At 39.2% G+C, this 16,069-nt stretch overlaps 1 pseudogene; it reads right to left on the bottom strand.

Moving 5' to 3' along the window:
* Positions 1-941: 941 nt before the first annotated feature.
* On the bottom strand, positions 942-7,999 carry LOC789861 (transaldolase-like; annotated as a pseudogene).
* Positions 8,000-16,069: the final 8,070 nt, after the last annotated feature.

The raw sequence follows: 16,069 nt of genomic DNA, 5'->3' as shown, positions 1-16,069 counted from the left end.
AAAGTGAGAAACTGTCAGTTTGTATCACTTAAAGACATGTCTCCAATTTAGAAACAGTTCCACCTGGATCACTTTGGACATTTTTTTCCTCCTAAGAAAAATGTCTTATTTTTAGTTATTATGAAAATTATCATTGCTTATCCTCCTTAATGGAATTAACTATAAAAAAGCAAGATTTTTTGTTAGAATAAATTTGGTTTCAAAGTGTAAATAAATTATATCAACAGAAGTTTTCAAAAATTAGTATTTGGAAGAGCAGTTTTTTCTGAAATTAGGCTAGTTTCTTTCTGTTATGTTTGTCTAAAGTGTTCAACATATAGAATATAACATAAAAGACTCCTATGTGTAAAGTAATAGCTTCCTTCTATTAAGTCTTCCAACTATGAATATTTTATAGAACTATCTTCACTGGTTCTACTTTGGCTGGAATAACCAAAGTTACCAAATGAAACTTGGATGTGCTCACCTGATGTACAGCAAAGCCAATCTATTAATACCAGTTTGCAATGAAGGAAAATACAGCATTTATTGCAGGGCACCAAGCAAGAAGAATGGGCAGCTCATGTTCAAAAGACCTACACTCTCCGATGGCTTTTAGGGGAGGATCTTTTCTACACTTATTGTTTATTTTTATTGTTTTCTAATTTATTTTACTTTGGAGATTATTACTTAACAATATTGTGAAGGTTCTTGCCATACATCAGTATGAATCAGTTATAGGCAAGCATATGTCCCCTCCACCCTCAACCCCCTCCCACATCTCTCCCTGCCCCATCCCTCCAGGTTGCCACAGAGCACCAGCTTTGGATGCCCTGCATCACACATCAAACTCCAACTGGTTATCTATTTAACAACAAAAAAAAAATAAAATAAAATATTTAAAAAAAGTTTTACATATAATCAAGTATCTATGGTTCCTCCTCATTCCAAGTAGTAAAGAATCCAAGATTCATTGCAAAACATGTGCAACTAGGCCCCAGTTCAAAGATAGTGCAGATCTTGTGGTCCAGCTTCAGGAGTTGTGCTATTTTCCATTCTCCATGCTGAACATTCCTTCATCAGCATCTGATTCAGCTTCAAAGTCTCTGCAGCAAGCCTACGGATCCCATTGGACAGCTTCTCCATGGCCATGTGGTCCTCCTTGTGCAGTCAGCAGATGAATTTTTCATCCAGGTGGAACTTCTCCAGAGCTGGACCGCCTTGGCGAACAGTGCAGGCACCATCGTGCTGTGGTCTTTGACCTGGGGTGAGGTGGTGAGAAAACAGCACCAGGCTTCCAAGGCCCTGACATAGCAGTGCTGTGAAAGGAGGCACCCATGATGATCATCTTACAGTGGAGTTTCTTGTAATAGTTGCAGATCTTGTTGACACTCTTTACTAGTGAGTCCTCCAGAGGTTCCTACAACTTCTTGTATGTGTTGGCCACATGCTGGTTGAGAATACAACCCAGGAATGGGGACATGAGTTCACCTGTTTCTGCATAGCCCATCACATGAGCAAAGGATAAGAGTAGGGTTATACTGTAGTGCATGCCATGCTCCTCTTCTAGCTTCTTTCCAGACTGAATTCTTTTTCAGGTGGATGACAGTTTTATAAGAATCCAGTCCTTGATGATCCTGGCTTCTTTGTATATCTTGATGGGGTGCTGGGCTGGGCCAACATGGCATTCTTATTGAAAGAGAGCCTTGCATCCACTTCCATGAATTCCCATCCTGGAATTTTCTTCAATATTTCTGCTCCAAATAGCAAACAAAGTTTATCAAGAGCATTTATAATTTGTTCCTCTTGTTACCCACCGAGACTCCTGCATAGGCTATGACGTCCTCCACCGGCTCCTGATAGATGGGTATCTGTGCCATGGCCAGGATCAAGGATGCATTGGTGTTGGCATTCTGGGGCTCGTACTAGTCAATAGGGTGGAAATTGCCTGTGTCAGCCTCCACTGCAATCAACTGTTTGAGCTGGTCCAGCACACTATCCATCCTCTGCAGCTTCACCTGGAAACAGGACTTGGTGAGAGTCTGTGGGAGGGGACATCCTACTCCCTACCCCCATAGGCCCCACCCCCTTCCTTTGTTTTAGAGATATCTGGTAACTGGTTGACTTCATAATAGACCTTTTGATCACTTGCTTTTCCCGTCTGGCACTTAACCACTCTTATGCATTCAATTACCAATAAGCAATGGAACCTGTGAAACCTTAGGCCCCCACCCTCGACCAAATAAAATCAGAAGCCCAGACCTGCTTCCCCACCTCCCCAAATCTCCATCTCCCCCACTTCCTCACCTCCCCACCTCACTACTCTTCCCCACCTCACTCTGAGGTACCAGGTGTACCCTCTGGGAAGTGTGTGTAATAAACTTTGTTTTTCAAAGTTTCCTTATGGTTATGACTAAGAGCATCTTGCAGTCATAATAAGAATCACAAGGGCTAGTCCAGCCATAGCATAAATTTTGAAAGGAGAGTTATCTGTGGGGAGATTTTTGGGCTCAGATGAATGCTCCCACATGTTTCTAGCCATAGCATCACTGTTGATAAGCACAAAACAACAGCATTTTTCTTATAAGCCTTTCTTATGGAGAATACTTGATAAAGGAAGAGCAGGAGGACAGGGAGTGAAAGAAAGCTTGACCATTGGGGGAAGAGATGTTGCCAGCATAAAACAAAGGATTTTCCTCACTATCCTATAAGGTTAAGTCACTAGCCCCTTCAGTCGATGACTGACAGTGCACCCTGGAAGGGTTTTGGGGGAAAACTGGACGAGGCATTCTGTGCTTTGGAAAAACAAGCATCTTACCAAGTTTGATGTCTATTTTAGGAAGACTTTTAATAAACACAGATTCTTATAATTTCACATATGTAGAAAAGCATAAAATCATTAACTGGGATATCTGTTATTTGTGACTAGCAGTGATATTTTACCAAAGTGTGTGCTTGACTGTACATATTCCCTAGCCAGAAATCATATCAGATCAGATCAGATAAGTCGCTCAGTCGTGTCTGACTCTTTGCAACCCCATGAATCACAGCACGTGAGACCTCCCTGTCCATCACAAACTCCCGGAGTTCACTCAGACTCATGTCCATCGAGTAAGTGATGCCATCCAGCCATCTCATCTTCTGTCATCCCCTTCTCCTCCTGCCCCCAATCCCTCCCAGCATCAGAGTCTTTTCCAACGAGTCAACTCTTCGCATGAGGTGGCCAAAGTACTGGAGTTTCAGCTTTAGTATCATTCCTTCCAAAGAAATCCCAGGGCTGGTCTCCTTCAGAATGGACTGGTTGCATCTCCTTGCAGTCCAAGGGGCTCTCAAGAGTCTTCTCCAACACCACAGTTCAAAAGCATCAATTCTTCAGCGCTCAGCCTTCTTCACAGTCCAATTCTCACATCCATACATGACCACAGGAAAAACCATAGCCTTGACTAGATGACCTTTGTGGGCAAATTAGTGTCTCTGCTTTTGAATATGCTATCTAGGTTGGTCATAACTTTCCTTCCAAGGAGTAAGCGTCTTTTAATTTCATGGCTGCACTCACCATCTGCAGTGATTTTGGAGCCCAGAAAAATAAAGTCTGATACTGTTTCCACTGTTTCCTCATCTATTTCCCAAGAAGTGATGGGACCGGATGCCATGATCTTCGTTTTCTGAATGTTGAGCTTTAAGCCAACTTTTTCACTCTCTTCTTTCACTTTCATCAAGAGGCTTTTTAGTTCTCTTCACTTTCTGCCATAAGGGTGGTGTCATCTGCATATCTGAGGTTATTGATATTTCTCCTGGCAATCTTGATTCCAGCTTGTGTTTCTTCCAGTCCAGTATTTCTCATGATGTACTCTGCATAGAAGTTAAATAAGCAGGGTGACAATATACAGCCTTGACGTACTCCTTTTCCTATTTGGAACCAGTCTGTTGTTCCATGTCCAGTTCTAACTGTTGCTTCCTGACCTTCATACAAATTTCTCAAGAGGTAGATCAGGTGGTCTGGCATTCCCATCTCTTTCAGAATTTTCCACAGTTTATTGTGATCCACACAGTCAAAGGCTTTGGTATAGTCAATAAAGCAGAAATAGATGTTTTTCTCTGGAACTCTCTTGCCTTTTCCATGATCCAGTGGATGTTGGCAATTTGATCTCTGGTTCCTCTGCCTTTTCTAAAACCAGCTTGAACATCAGGAAATTCACGGTTCACATATTGCTGAAGCCTGGCTTGGAGAATTTTGATCCAAACAGGTAGGGAGTCCTTCCCTCCCTACCTGTTTGGAGCAGTTCTTCAGAGCTATCTGAGAAGCTGTTTTCCAGGCTATAGTCCGCAGTAAGATCCTGATTAAAATTTAAACTCACAGGTCTTACAGTATGTGTTTTTTTTTTTTTTTTTCAGTTGACACTAGATATTTTATATTCACCAGTATTTGTACATTTAAGTTTATCATAAAAACTCTATTGAAAGTTAGGCTCATTTACTTTATCAGTAAAATTGAGATATTGAGATGCATATTAAGTAACAGGCAGGAGTTTTCTGATGTACACAGAGAAATTTTTTTCCTTATTAAAGTCTATAGAGGTTGTTCTGGTGGTTCAGACTACATTCTATATGGTGTTTTACTTACTGGGTTTATTGCATCCCAGTTTGGCCCACCACCAGATAATATGATCTTGGACAAAATACTTAATGTTTTTAGGTTAAGTATTTTTCTGCTTTTTCAGTTGTATAGAAGAGAATTATAGTAGAAACTGACTCATTCTACATGATGATTGCTATGGGATAAATGAGATAATATATGTAAGGTGCTGAGTGTACTTCCTGGTACATCAAATATTATATTCTTACCAGGCTTTTTTATGATCATTTAAATTTGAAAATGCTTAAATATATCATTGCTCAAATATACTGTTCCTCTAGCCCCATGCCTAAAATTCTATTAAAGTTATTACCAGAGCTAGAAGTCAACCCAGAGCTCTCACTTTCATTTTTCTTTTATATCTGTTTTTATATTTTACAGTATGAAAATATTTCAAAAAATTAATTTAAAAAGTTATGAATCCTGCTGCTGCCAATATTCAGCAAATACTAATGTTTCATTTGAGTATTTTATAGGAATTTTATAATTCATTGGGTGCAATTGCTTTAGCCTCCTTTATACCCCATTTCTACAAAACACTCTTTCCATCATTTATTTTCTAAAAGTGTGGATCTTTTTCATTCATGTTTTTAAATATGCATTATCAATTTGGTTCAGTTCAGTTGTTCAGTCGTGTTGGACCCTTTGTGACCCCATGAACCGCAGCACACCAGGCCTCCCTGTCCATCACCAACTCCCAGAGTCCACCCAAACCCATGTCCACTGACTTGGTGATGCCATCCAACCATCTCATCTTCTGTCGTCCCCTTCTCCTCCTGCCTTCAATCTTTCCCAGCATCAGGGTCTTTTCAAAGGAGTCAGCTCTTTGCATCAGATGGCCAAAGTACTGGAGCTTCAGCTTCAACATCAGTCCTTCCAATGAACACCCAAGGCTGATCTCCTTTAGAATGGACAGGTTGGATCTCCTTGCAGTCCAAGGAACTCTCAAGAGTCTTCTGCAACACCATAGTTCAAAAGCATCAATTCTTCGGCAGTCAGCTTTCTTTATAGTTCAACTCTCACATCCATACATGACCATTGGAAAAACTATAGCCTTGACTAGATGGACCCTTGTTGGAAAAGTAATGTCTCTGCTTTTTAGTATGCTGTCTAGGAAGATCATGATATCTGATCCCATCACTTAATGGGAAATAGATGGGGAAACAGTGGAAACAGTGTCAGACTTTATTTTTTGGGGCTCCAAAATCACTGCAGATAGTGACTGCAGCCATGAAATTAAAAGACACTTACTCCTTGGAAGAAAAGTTATGACTAACCTAGATAGCATATTAAAAAGCAGAGACATGACTTTGCCAACAAAGGTCCGTCTAGTCAAGGCTATGGTTTTCCCAGTGGTCATATATGGATGTGAGTATTGGGCTGTGATGAAAGCTGAGCACTGAAGAATTGATACTTTTGAACTGTGGTGTTGGAGAAGACTCTTGAGAGTCCCCTGGACTGCAGGGAGATCCAACCAGTCCATTCTGAAGGAGATCAGCCCTGGGATTTCTTTGGAAGGAATGATGCTAAAACTGAAACTCCAGTACTTTGGCCACCTCATGTGAAGAGTTGACTCGTTGGAAAAGACTCTGATGCTGGGAGGGATTGGGGGCAGGAGGAGAAGGGGATGACAGAGGATGAGATGGCTGGATGGAATCTCTGACTCGATGGACGTGAGTCTGGGTGAACTCCGGGAGTTGGTGATGGACAGGGAGGCCTGGTATACTGCAATTCATGGGGTCTCAAAAAGTCAGACATGACTGAGTGACTGAAATGAATTGGACTGAACTGAACTGGACTGAACTAGGTTGGTCAAAACTTTCCTTCCAAAGAGTAAGTGTCTTTTAATTTCATGGCTTCAATCACCATCTGCAGTGATTTTGGAGCCCCCCAAAATAAAGTCAGCCACTGTTTCCACTGTTTCCCCATCAATTTGCCATGAAGTGATGGGACCAGATGCCATGATCTTAGTTTTCTGAATGTTGAGCTTTAAGCCAACTTTTTCACTCTCCTCTTTCACTTTCATCAAGAGGCTTTTTAATTCTTCTTCACTTTCTTCCCTAAGGGTGGTGCCATCTGCATATCTGAGGTTATTGATATGTCTCCTAGAATTCTTTATTCCAGCTTGTGCTTCTTCCACCCCAGCGTTTCTCATGATGTACTCTGCATATAAGTTAAATAAGCAGGGTGACAATATACAGCCTTGACATACTCTTTTTCTTATTTGGAACAAGTCTGTTGTTCCCTGTCCAGCTCTAATTCTTGCTTCCTGACCTGCATACAGATTTCTCAAGAGGCAGGTCAGGTGGTCTGGTATTCCCATCTCTTCCAGAATTTTGAACAATTTATTGTGATCCACACAGTCAGTCTTTGGCATAGTCAATAAACCAGAAATAGAAATTTTTTCTGAATTCTCTTCCTTTTTCAATGACCCAACAGATATTGGCATTCTCTGGTTCCTCTGCCTTTTCTAAAACCAGCTTGAATATCTGGAAGTTCACGGTTCCTGTGTTGCTGTAAGGTTGGCTTGGAGAATTTTGAGCATTTCTTTACTAGGGTGTGAGATGAGTGCACTTGTGTGGTAGTTTGAGCATTCTTTGGCATTGCCTTTCTTTGGGATTGGATTGAAAACTGACCTTTTCTAGTCCTGTGCCCATTGCTGAGTTTTCTATTGCTGACATATTGGGTGCAGCACTTTTACAACATCATCTTTTAGGATTTGAAATAGCTCAACTGGAATTCCATCACCTCCACTAGCTTTGATCATAGTGATGCTTCCTCTGGCCCACTTGACTTCACATTCCAGGATGTCTGGCTCTAGGTGAGTGATCACACCATGATGATTATCTGGGTCATGAAAATCTTTTTTGTACAGTTCTTCTGTGTATTCCTGCCACCTCTTCTTAATATCTTCTGCTTCTGTTAGGTCCATATCATTTCTGTCCTTTATTGAGCCCATCTTTGCATGACATGTTTCCTTGGTATCTCTCTTTTTTTTTTTTTTTGAAGAGATCTCTAGTCTTTCCCATTCTATTGTTTTCCTCTATTTCTTTGCATTGATCACTATGGAAGGCTTTCTTATCTCTCCTTGCTATTCTTTGGAACTCTGCACTCAGATGCTTATATCTTTCCATTTCTCCTTTGCTTTTCGCTTCTCTTCTTTTCACAGCTATTTTTAAGGCCTCCCCAGTCAGCCAATTTGCCATTTTACATTTCTTTTCCTTTGGGTTGTCTTAATCCCTGTCACCTGTATAATGTCACGAACCTCCGACCATAGTTCACAGGCACTCTGTCTATCAAATCTAGTCCCTTAAATCAATTTCTCACTTCCACTGTATAATCATAAGGAATTTGCTGTAGATCATACCTGAATGGTCTAGTCATTTCCCCCACTTCCTTCAATTTAAGTCTGGACTTGGCGATAACGATTTCATGATCTGAGGCACAGTCAGCTCCCAGTCTTTTTTTTTTCTCTCTCTGTACAGAGCTTCTCCATCTTTGGCTGCAAAGAATATCATCAATCTGATTTCAGTGTTGGCCATCTGGTGATGTCCATATGTGGAGTCTTCTCTTGTGTTGTTGGAAGAGGGTGTTTGCTATGACTAGTGTGTTCTCTTGGCAAAACTCTATTAGCTTTTGCCCTGCTTTATTCTGTACTCCAACACCAAATTTGCCCGTTACTCCAGGTGTTTCTTGACTTCCTACTTTTGCATTCCATTCCTATATAATGAAAAAGACATCCTTTTTGGGGGTGTTAGTTATAAAATGTCTTGTAGGTCTTCAAAGAAGCGTTCAACTTCACCTTCTTCAGCGTTACTGGTCTGGCAGAGACTTGGATAACTGTGATATTGAATGACTTGCCTTGGAAATGAACAGAGATCATTCTGTCATTTTTGAGATTGCTTACAAGTACTGCAGGTGTTATTAATCATTCATATTTCTACCAGTCTGAATCTATAGTTGATGTCATTGTTATTTTCTCTGTGAGTAGTGAAATTAAACTTCTTATAATACGTTTTTTGATTGTTTTGGCTTCCTCTTTTGAGAATTGCCTAATATGTATTGTTCCTTTTACTAACTAGGTGGCTTTTGGTTTGCATGTTATTTATAGGAGTTATTTATGCTATCTGTTAGTTCTGGTTATCCTTTAATTCTTATATTATCTATTAATTCCATCAATAATATTAATTATATCAGTAAAGTTAGAATTATATGCATCCATTTGTGATTCACTTTGAATTCATTTTTACACATTGTATAAGTTTCTTCATTTTTATTTGGATCTTCAGTTGATGCTCCAGGCAAAGTGGGCTTTTCATTTCCCTAAACATCCATGCTCTTTCATTCCTGTCCTTGCTTATTGCATTGCCTGAATCTCTCTTTATTTTTGACTGTGCAAACAGTTAACCACTCCCTTCTCTGTGCTTTATTGGCATTGATATTACTTTTGTTACAGCACCTGTCACTCAAGGTGTGCTATGTTTCTGTATTTCCACTTACCTTACAAAGTGTATGAATGACTAGTGAGGGGACTGTGTCCCTCACTTTTTTTAGTACTTTCTCCAACTTACCTGCTGTCACTTAACCCACCATTCAATGCAGCAGTTTTCAATGATAGTATCATAACTTTCAGGTAAATGTGCTTGCTAAGTAACTTCAGACATGTCCTACTCTTTATGACCCTATGGACTGTATCCCACCAGGCTCCTGGGTCCATGGGATTTTCCAGGCAAGAATACTGGAATGGATTTTCACGTCATCCTCCAGGGGATCTTCCTGGCCCAGGGGTCAAACAAGCATCTCGTGTAGCTCCTGCACTGGAGGCAAATTATTTACTGCTGAGCCACTGAGGAAGCCTTAGGTAAAGGTAGCCGAGAGCAATAGAAATCATTTTGGGAACGTGTCACTTCAAAGGAACTTTTAGCCTAAAGTCAGAAATTCTGTTTTAAATGGTAGTGATCTGTGTGGTTATCACAATCTACCTCATCTCTATCAAGAAATCAATTGAAACACTTAATTAATTTAAGGAAAAATTAACTAGAAGGAAAATTAAGAAATCCCGCTTCATTTGTAATATTGCTGTAAAAATAATCTATTATTCTAATTACTTCAGGAATAAGCAACACAAATTATCATTTGACTATCAATAAAGATTTTACTGTTACATATAGGAAGGATATACAACAAAATCTTGCTGTATAGTTTTTGTTGTTGTTTAGTTACCCAGTCATGTCTGACTCTTTGCAACCCTAAGGTCTGTAATATGCCAGACCTAGCAGTTCCTCATCATCTACTGAAGTTTGCCCAAGTTCATGTCCATTGCATCAGTGATGCCATCCAGCCATTTCATCCTCTGATGCCCTCTTCTCCTTCTGCCTTTAATCTTTCCCATTATCAAGGGCTTTTCCAATGAGTTAGCTATTCACATCAAGTGACCAAAATACTAGAACTTCAGCTTAAGCATCAGTCCTTGCAATGCGTATTCAGGATCTATTTCCTTTAAGATTGACTGGTTTAATCTCCTTGCTGCCCAAATGATTTTCAGGAGTCTTCAGCACCACAATTCGAAGGCATTAATTCTTTTGTGCCCTGCCTTCTTTAGGGTTCATCTCTCACAATGGTACATGACCAATGGGAAGACCATAGCCTTGACTATATGGACCTTTGTTGGCAGAGTAATGTCTCCAATTTTCAACACACTGTCTAAGTTTGTAATAAGTTTCCTGTCAAGAAGTAACCATCTTCTGAGTTCATGGCTGCAGTCACCATTTGCAGTGATTTTGGAGTCCAAGAAGGGTATATGTGCCACTACTTCTACTTTCTCCCCCTCTTTTTGCCATGAAGTAATGGGGCCAGAAGCCATGATCTTAGTTTTTCATATTTTTGATATTTAGTTTTAAACTAGCTCTTTCACTTTTCTCCTTCACCTTCATCAAGAATCCCTTTTAGTTCCTCTTCTTTTTCTGTCATTACAGTGGCATTATCCACATATCTGAGGTTGTTGATGTTTCTACTGTCTATCTTTATTCCCACTTATAATTCATCCAGCCTGGCATTTCTCATAATGTGCTCAGCATATAGGTTAATCAAGCAGAGTGACAGCAGACATCCCTGTTATACTCCTTTTTCAATCTTGAATCAGTTTTTCTATACAGGTTTCTAAAAGATGCTTCTTGACCCACATACAGGTTTCTCAGGAAACAGGTAAGATGGTCTGGTATTCCCATCTGTTCAAGAGCTTTCCACAGTTTGTTATGATCCCCACAGTCAAAGGCTTTATTGTAGTCAATGAAATAGAGGTAGATGTTTTTTTCTGGAATTCTCTTGCTTTCTCTGTGATCCAGAGAATGTTGACAATTTGCTCTCTGGTTCCTCTGTTTTTTTTAAACACAGCTTGGACATCTGGAAGTTCTTGGTTCACATAACACTGAAGCCCAGCATGTAGGATTTTAAGTATGAGCTTAATAGCATAGGAGATAAGTGAAATTATCTGATGACTAGAACATTCTTTAGTATTACCTTTCTTGGGAATTGGGGTGAGGATTGACCTTTTCCAGTCTTGTGACCACTGCTGAGTCTTCCAGATTTGCTGACATAGTGAATACAACACCTTGATGGCATCATCCCTTAGAGTTCTTAGTAACTCTACCAGAATTCTATTGCATCCACTAGCTTTATAAACAGCAGAGTTTCCTAAGACCCACTTGACTTCACACTCCAGAATGTCTGGCTCTGGGTGGCTGACAACTCCATCATAGTAATCTGGCTCATTAAGATCGTTTTTGTACAGTTCTTCCATGTATTCTTTCCATGTATTACATCTCTTTCTGATCTCCTTGGCATCTACTAGGTCACTACCATTTTTGTCCTTTATTGTGCCCAGCTTTTGGTGAAATATTTCCTTGATATTTCCAATTTTTCTGAAGAGATGTCTATAGTCTTTCCTCTTTTGCTGTTTTCTTCTAGTTTTATGCACCGTTTATTGAAGAAGGCCTTCTTGTCTCTCTTTGCTATTCTTTGAAACTCTGAATTTAGTCGGATGTAACTTTCCCTTTTCCCCTTGCTTTTTGCTGCTTTTCTTTCTTCAGCTATTTGTAAAGCCTCCTCAGATAACCGCTTTGCCATCTTGCTTTTCATTTTCTCTGGGATGGTTTTGTTCACTGCCTCCTGTACAATAGTATGGGTCTCTGTCAATAGTTCTTCTGGTGCCCCATTTACTAGATCTAATCCCTTGAATCTATTTGTTACCTCCACTGCATATTCATAAGGGATTTGATTCCAGTCATACCTTGCTGGCTTAGTGGTTTTCACTGTTTTCGTTAGTTTAAGCCTGAATTTTGCTGTGAGAAGCTGATGATCTGAGCCACAGTCAGCTCCAGGTCTTGTTTTTGCTGACTATAAACAAACTTTCCATCTTTGACTGGAAAGAATGTAATCAATTTGATTTCAGTAATGACCATTTGGTGATGTCCATGTGTAAAGTCATGTCTTGTATTGTTGAAAAATGGTGTTAGCTGTAATCAGTGCATTCTCTTGGAAGAATTCAGTCAGCCTTTCCCTGCTTCATTTTGTTCTCCAAGGTCAAAGCCAAAGTTGCTCAGTCGTATCTGACTCTTTGCAACCCCATGGCCTATAAAGTCCATGGAATTCTCCAGGCCAGAATACCAGAGTGGGTAGCCTTTCCCTTCTCCAGGGGATCTTCCGAACCCAGGAATCGAACCCAGGTCTCCTGCATTGAAGGCAGATTCTTTACCAACTGAAATATCAGGGAAGTCCCTCCAAGGCCAAACTTGCCTGTTACTCCAGGTATCTCTTGACTTCCTACTTTTGCATTACAATCTCCAATGATGAATAGAACATCATTTTTTTGATGTTAGTTCTAGGAGGTCTTCTAGGTCTTCATCAGATCAGATCAGTCACTCAGTCGTGTCCTACTCTTTGCGACCCCATGAATCGCAGCACGCCAGGCCTCCCTGTCCATCACCAACTCCCGGAGTTCACTCAGACTCATGTCCATCAAGTCAGCGATGCCATGCAGCCATCTCATCCTCTGTTGTCCCTTCTCCTCCTGCCCTCAATCCTTCCAAGCATCAGAGTCTTTTCCAATGAGTCAACTCTTCGCATGAAGTGGCCAAAGTACTGGAGTTTCAGTTTTAGCATCTTCATAGAACTGATCAACTTCAACTTCTTTGCATTGGTGGTAGGAACATAGACTTCCTGTGATGTTGAAAGGCTTGCCTTGGAAACAAACTGAGATTATTTTGTCATTTTTGAGCATGTACCCAGGTACTGCATTTCAGACTCTTCTGTTGATTTTCAGGGCTAACCATTTCTTCTATGGGATTCTTGCCCACAGTAGCAGATACAGTGGTCATCTGTATTAAATTCACCCATTCCCATCCATTTTAGTTCAATGATTTCTAAGATGTCAATGTTTATTCTTACTATCCCTACTTGACCTTGTCCAATTTACCTTGATTCATGGGCCTAACATTCCAGGTATCTATGCAGTACTGTTCTTTGCAGCATTAGATTTTGCTTTCATTGTCAGACACATCCACAACTGAGCATTGTTTCTGCTTTGGCCCAGTTGCTTCATTATTTCTGGAGCTTTTAGTAGTTGTTCTCTGCTCTTCCCCAGCAGCATATTGGACACCGTCTGACCTGGGGGACTCATCTTTCAGTGTCATATCTGTTTGTCCTTTTATACAGTTCATGAGGTTCTCACAGCACTTATACTAGGGTAGTTTGCCATTCCCTCCTCCAGTGGATTAAGTTTTGTCAAATCTTCACTATGACCCATTCATCTTGGGTGATCCTACATGGCATAGGTCATAGCTTCACTGAGGCACACAAGCCCCTTTGCCATGACAAGGTAGTGATCCATGAAGGGTAATGCATAGCACAGGAAACTATATTCGATATCCTGTGATGAACTATAATTAAAATAATATGAAAACATATATACTTATGACTGAGTTACTTTGCTGTGCAGCAGAAATTAAATACATTGTAAGTCACCTATACTTCAATAACATTTTTTGAAAAGACTACAGCTTATGGTAAACCTATAATCTTTCATTATAAAATATAAATTTGAACAATATTCAGTATGGTGTTTCCTTAACATGTGAACTCAGACCCCATTTTTATGAGGATAAAAATAGAAGATGAAGTAAAGAAGTGCTTTCATAATCACCAAGTGAGCAAAATATTGTATTACAAATACTAGAGAGGTACATAATAGTAACCATTGAAGGTATTTTTATAATTCCCAATGAAAAAGAGTGCTGCAACAAGAGTGTAAATTAAATGCATTTTAATTTTCTTTTATAAAATACCAAACAGATTATAGGATAAAACAAGGTAGAAGGTAGCAGTATCACAACATTTTTCTTTTTCTAGAGTACCTAATTATTAGTTAACTTATTTTAAGCATACTCTTTAGAGTTTTCAATCTAATATGATTTGATTGAACTTGATATTTGATTTTGAAGGCAGCTTCTATAAATCAAGTAGTTGAATGGATATCTGATATTGAGAGTAGATAACTTAAGCTACTATATATTCAGATATTTATGCATTATTTTTTATCGATTTAGAAAAATTAAATATATTTATTTTTATACTGATGGGAATGCTTGAAAATAAAATATAAATAATTAATCTCAGGGAGGAAAAATATGTCAGAGATGGAAAGAAAATGATGATATAAAGTAACAAGACAATGTACAAATATGTTGGATATATTACATTATAGAAACTGGCAAGAAGTGGTAAAACTCCTGTCTTACATAAATTGATTATAAAATACTACAACTCATAGACATATTAAAGACATTTTAAAATGTGGTTTATTCTTTTTTCTCTTCTTGTGTTAATATACTAAATGGTTTCTTTTTGTCTCCAATATCTTAATCATTTTCAATTCAAGAGACATCCTTCATACATTTTTCAGGGAGGTGGAGTCTATGACTCTGTTTTCCCCAGGATAGGAGAGTCAGTCATCCTGTCTCCTCAAATGAGTCATACCTTAACGGTGCAAATAATTATGTGTGCTGGGGTCAACTCAAAGATGTGGGGCTATAAAGCCTTAACAATAACAAAATTATTATGGGATTGTAGCTATATTTAAGAGGATCAGCTAGCAGTCAATGTGGGGTTCCTCTCTGCAAACATCTATGAATGATCTGAGATTTTACTTAGTAGCATGTTAACAAGTTATCCTGTCACATTTTTGTGGACACCGGTAGAAGATGCAAGACTTCTGCATCAGAGAAACAGGACAGTTTGTTGCCCAGAGCAACAGGCAGCTTACTGTTCACAGCTATAGAAGTCAAAGTATTAGTATTTTTGCACCAATTTCTTGAGTACCAGTTCTGACAGGGCTAAGGTAAGATTGCTGGTTAATATATGCACATTTAGTGAGATGCATGGAAGGAAGAGGGCTTTGGACTCTGAATTTTTATGGGCACTAAGCATATCCCTGATAGTTCAATTGACCAATACAATATTGTAAAGTAATTAGCCTCCAATTAAAATAAATGTTTTTATTTAAAAAAAAAGAATCTGTCTGCAATGCAGGAGACCCAGGTTCCATTCTTGGGTCAGGAAGATCTGCTGGAGAAGGGATAGTCTACCCACTTCAGTATGCTTGGGCTTCCCTTGTGCCTCAGCTGGTAAAGAATCTGACTGCAATGTGGGAGACCTAGGTTCAATTCCTGGGTTGGGAAGATTTCCTGGAGAAAGGAAAGGCTGCTCACTCCAGTATTCTGGCCTGGAGAATTCCGTGGACTTTATAGTCCATGGGGTTGCAAAGAGTTGGACACGACTGAGTGACTTTCACTTTTACTTCACTTTCAAGCATATCTGCTGTTTGCTCCATAAGGAAGGACTATTCAACTCTGTTTCTTAAGGTGGTTCACTGTATAAGCATTCTTGAATAAAGGTTCGTCAGTGCCTTGTTCACAGATCTACTGAAATTTGATAAACCCGTAGAAAGTTTCTTATCTCCCAGAACTCATGGACCATGAGTCATTCCATGTTACAAGATCCATGCCTCAGAATTTTATAGTATTAGGATATAACAAGAAAGAAAAATTTAATCTGGAATGTTCTTATGATTTTGTATTAATGTTACCATTTTTCAGTAGAAAATAGTTAAATTGTAACATAAATATATATTAAATAAATGCATGTATGTTATAAATATATATGTTGTAACATAAAGAATATAAAATGTATTCCATCTACAGGCCTGTTATCAAGATGAAAAATTATTTGTGATATGTTTAGAGTATAAAATTTCATACCTCTCAACAAAGATTTTCACATACACAATATTTAATCGTTCTATGGCTATTCTGCTATGGCTCAGATGGTAAAAAATCCTCCTGCAATGCAGGAGACCTGGGTTTGATCCCTGGATCGGAAAGGTCCCCTGGATAAGGGAAT

This window comes from Bos taurus, chromosome 12, assembly GCF_002263795.3.
Source record: "Bos taurus isolate L1 Dominette 01449 registration number 42190680 breed Hereford chromosome 12, ARS-UCD2.0, whole genome shotgun sequence".
Taxonomy (NCBI): Eukaryota; Metazoa; Chordata; class Mammalia; order Artiodactyla; family Bovidae; genus Bos; species Bos taurus.
The sequence above is the reverse complement of the archived record's forward strand: the minus strand, read 5'-3'. Positions and strand labels throughout refer to the sequence as shown.